This window comes from Struthio camelus, chromosome 1 (assembly GCF_040807025.1).
Source record: "Struthio camelus isolate bStrCam1 chromosome 1, bStrCam1.hap1, whole genome shotgun sequence".
NCBI lineage: Eukaryota > Metazoa > Chordata > Aves > Struthioniformes > Struthionidae > Struthio > Struthio camelus.
The window spans coordinates 165,581,652-165,594,305 of record NC_090942.1 but is presented as its reverse complement, the minus strand read 5'-3'; the positions used below and the strand labels follow the sequence as shown (position 1 = coordinate 165,594,305).

At 40.0% G+C, this 12,654-nt stretch overlaps 1 protein-coding gene across 7 annotated transcripts in view; it reads right to left on the bottom strand.

Annotated features, from left to right (window-relative positions):
* Window positions 1–12,654, bottom strand: part of LOC104139303 (2-oxoglutarate receptor 1) — a 50,790-nt gene that overhangs the window by 36,766 nt on the left and 1,370 nt on the right. For 3 of the 7 annotated variants that reach the window (XM_068928751.1, XM_068928769.1, XM_068928761.1), the window contains exon 2: window positions 11,066–11,182. The exons of the other annotated variants lie outside the window; for them this stretch is intronic. The gene's annotated coding sequence lies outside the window, so the exon portion shown is untranslated. The remainder of the gene's footprint in view (window positions 1–11,065; window positions 11,183–12,654) is intronic. 7 annotated transcript variants of the gene reach the window in all.

Here is a 12,654-nt window from a genome sequence, read left to right as displayed (position 1 = left end):
CTAATAGTATTTGGATCTGACGTGATGTAGTCCTCACTGTTTTATAGCCGTAATTTCTATTAATGAACAAGCAGCTCGCTTCTAGGGTGATCAGTCTAAAACGTCTTTGCCTGTGGAAAGCTTCCCGTTGCTACGCGACGTTTCCCCTCCGCCCTTGCTGCAGCCCGTTGCCATAGTGCCACCAGTCTCTGCTATCAAGTAGCAGAGAGCAGGCATTACTCATTGGGAAAAAAGAAAAAAGAGAAAAAAAAAAAACTGGGGCTGCCTGGGCAAACCAACGTTTTCTCGTCTTTCGAACGCGTTCGGTGACCCAGCAAGAAGAGCCCAGCACGCGCCACAGCTGCGGCTGCACCTTGCGTTCTCATCTCGTGGTCGTTATGGGCTGGCTCCCCGCGCTAAAATAAAGCCAACTGCAGTTGCTGACTCATGGGCACCTGTGACGTCGCTTAGGGCAGCACCAGCTATTTGAGCATATACTTTCTAAGAACACGCTTTTGATAGCTGGTAGCATACCCTCTATGACTAACTCGCCCAAATGCAAGCAGGTGCTCTGCAGCTCTGAAAACGAGAACATCTTGCATTAAGAACCTGGTTATATATTTAGACCTATTCTCTTGAGATATCTTTTAATAACCATAACACTATTCCTACCTAAAATGTCTTATTGTATGCTACCATCAAAGAAAGGGTCTTTTCACCTAGAATAATACATACGGTTTAAAAATTAGCTCTCCTTTTCAAATACATCCGAACAAATATGTATAGGGCACCCTCTCCAGAGAAACAGAGCATCTTCAACTTTTTTAAGAAAAAAAATCCCCAGTAGCTTGGGTGAGAAGAAAGGTAATGTCAGCCCTAAAGCATACTAAGCAAAACTGAGAATCTATCATCCTTCTGATCTAAAAAGGTGAGCTTTCTTCGCATCAGTCTGTTGATTGCCAGGCTTTAGCACATGCATTCTTCACGATCCCACGGAGTCTGGGGATACAGATCTTGGGGTCTCTGATCAGCCATGCCGTCATATCCAGTTAAAAAAAAAAAAGTATTTCACTTCTATTACCTTTGACTTCTGAAAGCGTGCATACAAAGTTACCCATTAAAACGCTCTCTTAAAAAAGGACTGGAATTTGTCCTACAATGGATAGTGTAGGATTATCCTTGTGAGAAATCATGTGAGTGAAATTTTTGTGGGGAAAGGGGCTTTTACACCAGTAAATGTTGAATGCAGTACTTGACTTGGACATAGGAGAGTTTCAGTTATTTTATAATTGTCATTGCCACTAATTATAATAAAAGCCTCCACCTAGGATCGTCAGTATAAAGCCTTTCTTAACACACAAAGGGCTTTTTCCCACATTCTGCAGTTGATAAGACACTGTGATAATAAATGGTGTGAGGAGCTAGACTTTGTGTCCTTAAATACCCTCCATTCATCCAGTCCAGCATTCCCCTATTTGAACAAGTGCATCAAATACAGGCAGCTTGCCAGCTATTAACTGTTACACCTAACGCCACTGAGCTGAATTGTACATTTTGTTTTCCTTTGTCCTTGAATAGGACTCTCTCCTGGTGGTTAGAGGAGTCTGCTCCAGGACTCCTTGTCTTAAATTCACTATTTACTCAGCCATCTGTACCCTTATTTGATACTTTGTATTCTCTTCATGCTGTTCATTGTGCAAGAAAAGTCATTTAAAAAACACCTTTACCAACTGTATGGAAAACTGGTTTCAAAATTCGTTTTCACTCTGATGAAGAATGCAAACCAAATATTCTGGAAAAAAAGAGATTATTTCAAGAGTTCTTTTTCCATCAGGATGTTTTTATTTTTTCTGGACATTGACTTGAGGTAAGTTTAGCTGGGGGTCCTGGTTCTGTGGTCAGAACCCAGACACCTCTGAGAAATATTTTAGTTTCAATAAATTGGCATTTTCTTACTGAAAAAATGGCAAAAATATCTTTTCAGCTTTAGTATCTGTTGGTCTAAAGGAATTCAGGATTTGAGAATGTCTATGTTCAGACAAAATTAAGATTTGAAGGCTTGTGAAACAGACCTTTTTGTTCTGAAAATATTAATTTAAGGAAAAATATTGCCAGATTTATTATGTGAAGACCCTTACCTAATCATGGAATTAAGTGAACATCCTTGTTCTCACTTAGACTGCTTTGGCTCTAGGTTTCATTTCATTCAGAAAAGAAATTACTGGAATGAAGGTTAAATATCAAAATCAGAAATATTATTGCCCGTGTTCCTTTATGTTTGAAATGGTAATAGAACAAATTGAACATTAACCTAGTAGGACCAAGTCATCTCTATTTGCATGGTTTTGACATCTGAATTGGGCAATAACTTCTCCATGCTGAAATTATACAATGATCGTCAGCCAGTCTTTCATTTCCTCAAGCATTTGTGCACAGATTATAGCTGCACATTATATTTTCATATGACTCATTAAAATGCTAATCGACAAAAGTAAGCTATCACAATTGCAGAATAGATCTACATCATTAAATGGGTCTGCATTTTGATACCTTTTTCATGGCCAGCACAACACAACAACCGAAATCCCCATCGACAGCTTTCTAAGTTTATGGAAAATACTCACTCTGTGCCCTGTTAGTCTCTCTACCTCCAGGTCTCTCCCTGTTCTGTGCAAGTCCCCTCCTTCTCATTTCTTCCCAGTTTCCTACCCTTCTCCCTCCTCCCTGCCTCTCATTCTCAAGGAAAAATCACTGTACCATAGTTAAGGTACTTCCTTGAAAGCGGTCTTCTTTGCCACCTGATTCCTGTGCTTCATCTACCTAATAGTCCCCAAATTTTTTTCTCTGCTCACATAAAACCATTGATTGCTGCTTTTCCTGTGTCACTTCCAGACCTGCCTCTTTGTTCTAATAGTTTATCTTCCTACCTGACCCTTTTCTCCAGTCCCATCCTATGCAGTTATTTGTGTGTTCGTTCCTAAGTACCTCCATTCCTTTAGAGGGACAACCCAACACATTGACTCTAAGTTGCTTATCAGCAAATGCTTTCTCCATCCTTATGTTCTGAAAGACAAGAGGTCAGATTGACCAAACTCTACCTTCTCCTTACAGCTGGCGCCAGACAGGCCGTTTGCATTGTCCCTGAAAATTCATAGGTAATGATATCACATAAGCAGAATTCCCATTTTGTCCAGTCTCATTTAGTTACTCTGCCGTTAGCATTAGATTCCTGAAAATCCTTCCTTTCTCACCAGATATGTGCCTGTCCCGTTCCCCTGCTTTCCACCACTGACCACACTTGAATATTATTTTGATGAGGCTTATTTTCCTTGCCACTCTATTTTTTAAAAAATTATTCCTCTGTAAATTTGCTTCCCATTGATAAGTTAAAAATCTTCAGTCTTAGCATCTATTTCTTTCTTGAGCATTTTCATTAAAATCTAGAATTTGAATCCCAATATTCAGAGATATTTTCATCTGCTTAGAGAAAATTGCTGAGAAGGAACGTCCAGTTTCAGTTCAGAGCTGCCCTCTGCTTCTTTCGAAGACCCTGCTATATTGGCAGGACGAGTCATAATCTTCTTTCGGCTCCACCAAAATGACTATGCCCACGTTCCTTGGACGTCGTAGCAAGTCACTTCATGTCACTGACTTACTTTCTTGCATCCCTGGAGCTTGGGCCAACAGGGGTAAGACTTGAGGATTTCTCTGTGTATTAATTTGGACATCAACATATATAAGCTTAGCCCATGTTTTTAGCAAGGCCCAGGTTTATCTAACCATGGATAAAATAAACAGTGATGACAATCCTGAGAAATGACAAAAGTTGGCTAGAGTAAAAGAATTAGTCTTACTCTAGCAGGTGAGAACCTGCTACCAGAGTCATAACCTGGCTTAGCTGTTTCCGGGATGATCATGACTTTAAAATATTTTAGATAGTTGTGACTGAAGAAGGTTGAGGCTTTCTGGCTGCTTTCAAAATAAATATGTCGATCATCTGCTCTCATTGGCTCCTACTCCTTTTGGCTTACTTGATTTTTTAAAAGTAGCATGTCTGTTTGTTGTGCACCTGGCGTAGTTCTATTTCTGTGCTACTGTGAGGCATTTTACAAAGTACACAAATTGTGCTAAATATTGCAGTATTTTCAGCAAGTACATGTGCATGTAGTTCTAACACATCAGCTCAAAGAAAAACCTTTGTCAGAATTTCAGATCTCTAGATATTCATTATTCACTATTGTTTGTATTTCTGTCCAAAGCAGTTTATTATCCTTTTTGTCTGATAGCAGTTTTCTAGATCATTGTACAAGCTTTAGTATTACTTAGCAGCTAATCTCTTCCAAAAAATAGAATAACAGGCTTCTTTGTCTAGCCCAATTTGCATTGTTTGCCGTTTGATCTAATCAAAGAAAAAAGAAACACCATTCATTTTTATACTACTACTTTTCCTTCCACTGTACTCTCCAAATACTAATATAGTGCATATGGAGCCAGTGGAAAGTGAATAAAACATGTAGAAGAGGTGAAGTTCCAGAATGAAACAACTTGTTGTGATCTGAAATCATAATATCCATTAAGAATAAATAAAACAAACTGTAGCATGTTCTGTGGATGTTTTAAAGGACTGGCTGGGATCCATAGATGCTCAGATGTTGCTGTGATAAAGACTTTCAGAAAGGAGTGGATTGATAAAAACTGTATCTAGCTTTTGCTTTTTGGTATAAGCATTGGATAGATTTTTTTCTCAGCTACCAACTATATAATGAGATTCTTCTTAAACTGAAGATTTTGTACTGTTGATGACTTCAGGTAAGCAGTTTACCGACAGCATTAAAGGATGAACTTTCTATTCCCTTACTGGAAAAGTGATTTTTTAGCACCATCAATATCTGTTTCCAGTCCACTGCTTCCACGCCTCTCAACTGAAGATGCCTACATAGAATTCTAACTCTTTCTTCTCCCTATAGAGAATAAAATGTAACAGGTCATGGCTTCAGAGATTAAAGTGGTTTTGTTGCTGTTGCCATGTTTTTGTCTCTTTTATCATTCTTTTTTTTTTTCTTTTTTTAGCCTAACTCCCTGTTCTCCTGTAGATTTGTATTTCAGATTTTAGCCAGAGGCATAAAGTGCTTCTCAGACAGTCTCTTGAAACTACTCAGTCCATTCCATGAAACTGGCATGAACATTTCAGTCTCACGGGACACCTAGACTAAATAAAAGCCTGAAAGGGCATCTACAAAGTGAAAAACTACAAAAAGAAAAAAATAAAAGTCAAGTTTGACTACAGCTCAGTCTGCCTTTTTTGCTGTGGGTGAGAAAGTCCATCCTGTTATCTCAGAACCAAGGCCTCAATCCAGTTTTCACTGAAGACAGTGGAATGTTTTTCCTGGACTTCAGTGAGAACTGCATCAGCCCCCAGCACTCTTTCATAGTACCCTGCATTAAAGCAGGTACTTCTGTGTAGCCAAGCCATACACCCAAAACACTATCTCCTTCCCAGACTGAACAATTATCTGGCAATGTTTTGCACTTGCAGCTTTCTTTAAGGCTTTTATTACTTTATGATGACTTTAAGAGTCCAGGCTACATTTTTGCAGGATGCCACCTGCAGTCCAAGGTGCAGCTGCACCTGGCAGTCCGGCTCTCATTAAAAGTCAGTTGGACTTTCAAGTCAGGTTCATGCAGAAGGAAAAACTTACTGGGCCTTTGAGGTATGACTGACAAATTTTATCATACTTCTGTTTGAGTCTTGTACACCTAAGCCACACACGTGCCATCTTGTACCACTCATCAGTGCAAAGTGAACCTCAAATTAATTTAATCTGGCCTTTTATGATCTATCTTGTTCTGTGGGATCCATTATTGGCACAAGTAATACTGAACAGCAGATACTGACTGTTAATACAGGAAACATAACTAAAAATTATCCTCATGCCTCTAAGCATGGCCTTTCACAAATAGATCAGAAACTTTTCACATCCCTGAGCTTAGTGTTCACAGGCCATAGTATACAAATGCAAGCAGGCTACTAACTCTAAGTTAGGTTTTGGTAGAAGTTCAGGCACTTAAATGTAAGCTGAGAGCCTTTGAGGATCTAGTCATAGAGATGATGGAATAAATAAAAGAGTTCCAGAATAGTATACATTTTAATACCACTTTCCCCTATCCCTTGCCCCGGAAAACCCTATACTAAGGCTCGCGGGTTCCTTAAGAGGATCTCTGCTCTCGCATCACCCTGACTTAGGGTATTAGGGCTTCCTCATGTGTTTTGAAGTCTTGAAGTGGAGCGTGACAGGACACTTTGGGAGAGGCACGTGTAAATCCTCTGTCTGCAGTGAACTCTTAAAGGAGCCTGGGGCATGACTAAGGATGTCTTCGAGCAGTAATTCAAAGACTTCAGTAACAGAAACCCCAGAGAGGGAATTGGTCTTTGAAAGCTTTTGGAAAAAATCATGCCTTCTCATTTTAGCTACTTAACGGAAATAAGAGAACTAGAATGTAGTCTCTTAAGGTTGCCTATTGAGGTATCTCCAGAAAGAAATTAGTGTTTCAATAGGGCAAAACAGACACCTCCAGACCCTCTACCTTCCCCACCGGGATCCTGGACCACAAAGCTTTCAATGGAGGCACCTCATTTAGGAGCCTAAAACTACACAATGACTACACAAAACTTTTCCAAGTTTTTATGTGCAGTAAGTGACTTAGCTGTTGCATTAGAATTTGCAGGAGATATAGGATAACATCTGCTTGCTTTCAACAAACCAAAGTTTGGTCCTCAAAATGAGGGAAGAAAGAGGCTTCCTTCACCCATTCCCTCAAGTAGGTCAGGGAGAAAAGTTACAGCCCAGCAGAGGACCCAGACAGGAGTAACAATATCTGGTTCAACACTGTGCAGTTCAAAGCCTTATGCTCTTTAGATCTTGTACAAAAGCTACCAGACTACACAGGACATTCCTCACAATAGAAAAAACTTGTAAAGAACATTCCTGAAGAGGTAGTGATTGTTCATATACTTGTGTACACACGGTATACAGTTATATATACCATGACCGTCTCTTGTTCCTACAGGAAAAATGGCACACCATTTGTGCTCAGTCAATACAGTGATTCAGAAGCAAAACCCAACCAGAGATCATTGTAATAACACACTACATAAAGGAACTCTGTAATGTACGGTCTAACATACATTACTTAAATAGTTTCTGTCTTCTTAAGTTGTATTTTTGTCATGCATTCAGTGAATCCTCACAGTCTGAAACTCCCCCGGACAGAAACTTCCCTGTTTCCCCACCCTTGCTCTCAATTTGCCAAAGACAGAAATCTTTTCATAATAGCAGCTCTTCTCACCCACAGAATCTATTTCTGTGATACCATAATTATAAAAATAAATACATAAACAATGAAAGGCTAAATTCAGATCTGGTTTTCACTCCGTAAAACTACAGAAGGCAAAATTTTAGCTTTTACCATGCGCAAGGCTTCCAGAATACTCACAGCAATCATAAATCCTTTCAAAGTACTTTAAACATAGCTGTTTAACCTTTGAAGACCTTGTTCTAGGAATTGACAAACTATTTTGAACAGCCAATTAACTGCGTTTTCAGTCCTTTGGTGGCCTTTGTTTCAGATGTTAGCAAATGCTTTCATGTTTAATGCAGGATATACACTCATTTCCAAATATGTAAGAGCAGTAGCTGCATTCAAAGTAGCTGGTTTGAATGGATTACAAGGAACGTGAGGGGTTTTTTAGGATGTTTCTGAAACAGTAAGAATTTTCAGTACTGAAGTCTGGAAAAGCTGGTGCTCCCTCTAGTATTCTATGTACTCTACTTCTAGTTGCACACATTGCTGCTAGGATTTTTACTCAGCCATTTGTTGCTTGAGTGTACGGTACTTAGTCAACATTACGTCCACTCATAATCAAAAGCTACAGTCCTTCCCTTCTGGAGAGGATAGGAGACACTATCTCTGAATGGTAGATGCTGAAAACACACCCTGGTTATCATAGGCACATAGAAACAAAAACAATTGTAATTATCTATGCTATTAGTAGAGGATTTCCTTCAACATACACTTTTCCATAAAACTCTACTGCACACTATTCGCAAAATCATCAGCTATCATTGCTCCCCTGTGGGTCAAAATGATGCACATCAGTATGACAAAACAACTTGCCTCGAAAATTAGGTTAATTTATGGGCAGTGAGATTTATTAAATATTTTGAGATACCTGCTGTAGATGGGTGGTCATCACATCCATGCAAACTAACGATCTAATAGGATTTTGCCCTTTCACCTCTATTGAAGCATGGCTGTTTCCGCCTAGTTAAATGGACACTGGAAATCAACTATTCTGGACATGAATCTGGTCTGATACTTTGCAAATTGTCACTGGAATCTGCTGTTCAGAAGCCCAAAAGTAAAATGTCATTAAAGTGTATCATTTTATGGAGTGGATGTTCCAAGTATATATCTAAGGAATAGTGAGGGTGCACTCATTAGCTCATAAAGAAGAAGAAAACTGACTGCAGAGGAGTGCCAGTGAAGAAGCCTTCACCCTTGTGGCAAGGGAAAACACGTGAAAATTTTGGTTGGCAAAGATTATTTTGCACAGTATGGGTTTTTGGCAGATTTAGGATTTTGTGTTAAAAGTGCTTTGGATCTCAATGAGCTGGACAGCTAGAATAAACACATATTTGAGGATACGAGCCTGTTAGTAGCTGAAGATCTACCTATCCTATTGCTGCCACAACAGCTCATTGGTAAGAGCTTATTTCAGTTGGTGGGTTTGTGGTTTTTTTTCACCCCAGCTGCAGCCACATTGTTTCCCTCCTCCTCCTCCTCTGACATACTAAAAAACAATGACAAGGGAGAACGCAGAACAAAACAGCAGATGATAAAAACGTGAGATGGCTACAACAGCGCAGTGGAAGCACTGAAGTTCAGAGACACAGAAGAACAATGCAAAACTCTGGGAGAAGAGAATACATTAATTACGTGGACAGTTTTATTCATTTGGTCTTGTGTTCTCATACAGTTTTTATTGATCAAAGAGCAGTTTACCATACCAGCAGGAATGCTTTTCTGCATCCCACTGGGTATTACTAAAAACCCTGCAATATTTTACATTCATTGGGGTCAACAGAATTTATGCTACATGTATTCCCATTGCAATACCCAATTTTTAGCAGTACTAGTCAGCATTAACGTTTCCACTGATGAATGCTTGCACAGGTTTAATAGCTGTAAGTAGCAAATCACAGAAGATTGATGGAATAGTTTAAACCTCATTTTGAGTTCAATAAACCAAGGATGCTAGACACATCAAGACAGTTTAAATGTCTCTCCAAAAACATTGATCATTACATTGTTGATTTTTCACAAAAACTTCACTGAGCCTAAAAACTCTATACATTCACTTATAGTCTAAATGTCGATTGCAAATTCTATTTAGAAGAAAATGCTACGCAAAAAGTAATCTTTCATTCCATAGGATTTCTTTATGAGGCTTAGGGTGACAGTACTCTTCTGGGTTCACTTTCCTCCAGAAAAAATCCACAGTCAGACTTTGCTTTCCACAAAAGTAGACTCTGGGTTGGACTCTCAACTACATGCATGGAACTTTACCATGTTATGACACCACTCGCAGCCTCCATCCTTTGGCTTAATTGTAACTCCAGGCTTGTACAAAGAGCTACTGGTTTGTTGATGGAATGGACTTGTTTCCCTATTCTTGCAGCCCTCCTTGGGAGAAAAGAGATAGGCTGAAAAGACTCTATACCCTCTAGACACTGGCTATCACTGTCCCTAGTGAAAGGCTCCTTCCTCTCCCATTAACTGGCAGTGCTGGTCTTTTCCTTCCTTTGCCCTGTTTTCAGCTTTGGAACCTGGTTCTTGGACTCCTTTCTTTTTTTTTTTTTTTTTCCTGTCCAAAAGAGCAGACTACTTGTTCCTTATTATGCTGTAAAAATCTCACAGTGGACATCCCTTTTCTTCTACGTCCTCAAGCTTTTTCTCTTTGTCACTTGCATAGTACAGGCAAGCTCCTACATAAGCTTTTGGTCTTAACTTCTGGTGCATGGTCTCGCCTGAAAATGCTAGGAATTACACTTGGCAAAGATGCCCATTACCTCAGAAGAGAATCTCTATTTCTAATCACTGCCCTAATATTAGTGCTTTCAAAAATAATCTAGTGGTCTTCAGTCTCAGCTGTGTTCTTCTGGTGCTCTTATTAATTTGAGGCCCGCTAAACTTAAAATACAGCCACCACCTATCTCATTAAGTCAGTCTCACATTTTGACTACTGAATGTAAGATGTGGCGACGTTTAAAAGCTAGGCAGTTTAATATTTGTTTCTGCTTTGGTTCTCTTGGTAAAGCCTGAACCCGTACTTCTGTTGGCATAACATGCAGCTTGTTTTCAATCACTGAAATGTCGTCTTCTGTTTTAGCTAAGTATAGAAGCATTGGATTTCATTACATCTTTCTCACTTATGCCCAGTATTTTCTGCCTGACTGCACTGGCCTGTTGTAGCTCTCCTTCAGAACAGTGACAGGACGTATACTGAGGTTACGAGCCAGAAAGGTCTTCAACTTTCCTCAGAGAAAAACAAGTCCAAAAAAACATCAATTTTGAGCACTTTTATGTAGCTAATATTACTTAACAAAAGCAGTTACAAAATGAATGAGATGACCTCTACATTTACAAATAGGTCATTTGGATTTATCGTGTTGCTCTTCCTTCTGTCTTCTCACTCAGTAAATATATAGGTACTGCTCAGTGCTACTGCCACTATTTCCATGAAGTCGAGACACCTTAACAGTTCTTGGCACAGGTGCCACTACTTCAAGGCTAGCTGTCTCTTCTCCTGTCTGGCTATGTCCCCTCATGTCTGGTCACTTCGGGATGGAAATTCTGCAGTTCTCCTACCACCCTATGTACGAAACATACTGGCAGTCTGGGTATAATTCTTCCCTTTAGGAGTCTGTGAACAGAACACCTTCTTAACAAAATATTTTTTTAAGATTAAAGCAGATTTTAACAGTCAAGACAAAGAATAATTTTAAAGTGTTTTAAGAGGATTTACCATTCCCCAAACACTATGTGGGTATCTAGTTTGGCAGAGCTTTGTCATCATAAACATACTCTTCCCCAGTCTTCTTCCAGGCAGAGGTTTGATCTGTGCAAACAACTGCCCAGATCCCTGTAAGAAAAAATATCTTTGTCAATTTAGATTTTTTGCTGGTTCATTTCCTAGAGTTTTTGACCTTGCCAGTCAAAAATGATTTATTTGCTGAGCTCTTGGAGGAGTAGGTCATAACCTTCTATGGACTGCTGTTGTATTCAATAGCAAATTGCAAGACTTCACTAAATGATTGTCTTGTCTTCTGCTTGCTTTCTGACAGTGTCAACAAATTGCTATCAAACTAAAGCAATACAATCCAACTGTGACTACTTTAATAACCAAGCCCAGATCCCTGACTGTTGTCAGGTACTTAAGCCCTATTAAAACCAAAGACGCTTACAGATTTATAAGAGTCTGGGTCCCTGTTGCATACTGTAGATGTAAACTACCACAGGCTTGCTGTATCCTTCCCAAGGATTGAACTCTTGGAAGGGGGACAGACAAGTTAGAAAATATTCAAAATTATATCACAGAAAGGCAAAACACTGACTATAACTAGACTGACATAACTCTGCTCCCTCCTAAGTCCAGTCACCGCATACAGCGCATATATAGCGAGAATAAAAAAGATTATTAAAGATGAGGAAAAAATAGCCTAAGAAAGAGAGACAATAACAATAGATGTAAGGCAGTTAGCAGCACACAGTTCCAAATCAAAGCAAAAATTACAAAAAGTTAGAAAAGGAGCCACTGCCGTCATCTGTTTTTTACAAGACACAAGGAAGAGATTTAGGACAGATTTAAGAAAGGAATTGAAGGAGGAGCAGAACTGATGGCCTGATAGAGCCAGCTGACTAAAGAGGAAAATAGTTTTAGACAAGCGGGCAGAGCTGAGAGACCACAGAAGGAACTTGAAGTGTGACAAAACAAGTTTTCAGTGCTTCTTTGGGGTCTCTGCTTTCCTGCAAAAGAGAAGTACAAGTCACAGAAAAACAGGGCGTTTTATTCCTTCAAGGGGGATGTGTTAGCTCCAAGACACTGAAATAAGCCCATCCCTTGTTTTCATGTCCTACCTCAACTGCATCACGTGGCTTTCTCTTCTAATCTTGTAACATAAATGCAGCACATGACAATTTTACTCAGAGTTGTTTGGCACAATATAGCTGGCACTCAAAAACCACACACCGCATCGTTATTTTCCTAACACCTTCTGCTGAATTTTTCAGCATCCAGCCCCAAGCCTCAAGAGATCTTGGTGCCGAGAAGTGATTAAACCGGCTGCGAGCACAAACTCCCCAGCAGCTGAATGACTCACTGCCAACCACGCTCTTTGACACCAATGCGTCCTCGCGCCAAACGAGGCAATATCCTCAACGGGGAACGGAAAAACACAGCTGGCCTGCAACGTGTCGCGGGTGGGCCTCGAAGATGACAGGGAGCGAGAGCGTTACGGGTCAAGGCAGGGGAGCCGGCTCCTTCGCAGCCTGGCTGCCTGGCCGCGACATCCACCCCACGCGCTTGCGAAACCAAGAGGCGGCAGGGAAGCAGAG